Raw genomic sequence first — 387 nt, forward strand, 5'->3', positions numbered from 1 at the left:
GAATGTGATGATCCGTGATACTCATCATCATTCTCACCTATGAACGCGTGACTGACAACCAGTTCCGTTCTACCTTAGACCAGGCGCATATCTCTTGGATTCCTTAATCAGAATCTTCGTGGTATAAGCTAGATTGATGGCGGCATTCATGAGAATCCGGAAAGTCTAAACCTTGTCTATGGTATTCCGAGTAAGATTCAGGGATTGAATGACTGTGACGAGCTTCAAACTCGCGATTGTTAGGCGTGATGACAAATGCAAAAGAATCAAGGGATTCTATTCCAACATGATCGAGAACCGACAGAAGATTAGTCGTGCCGTGACAGAGCATTTGGACCTTTTTCACTGAGAGGATGGGATGTAGCCATTGACAACGGTGATGCCCTA

Source organism: Arachis duranensis, chromosome 3, assembly GCF_000817695.3.
Source record: "Arachis duranensis cultivar V14167 chromosome 3, aradu.V14167.gnm2.J7QH, whole genome shotgun sequence".
Lineage (NCBI taxonomy): Eukaryota > Viridiplantae > Streptophyta > Magnoliopsida > Fabales > Fabaceae > Arachis > Arachis duranensis.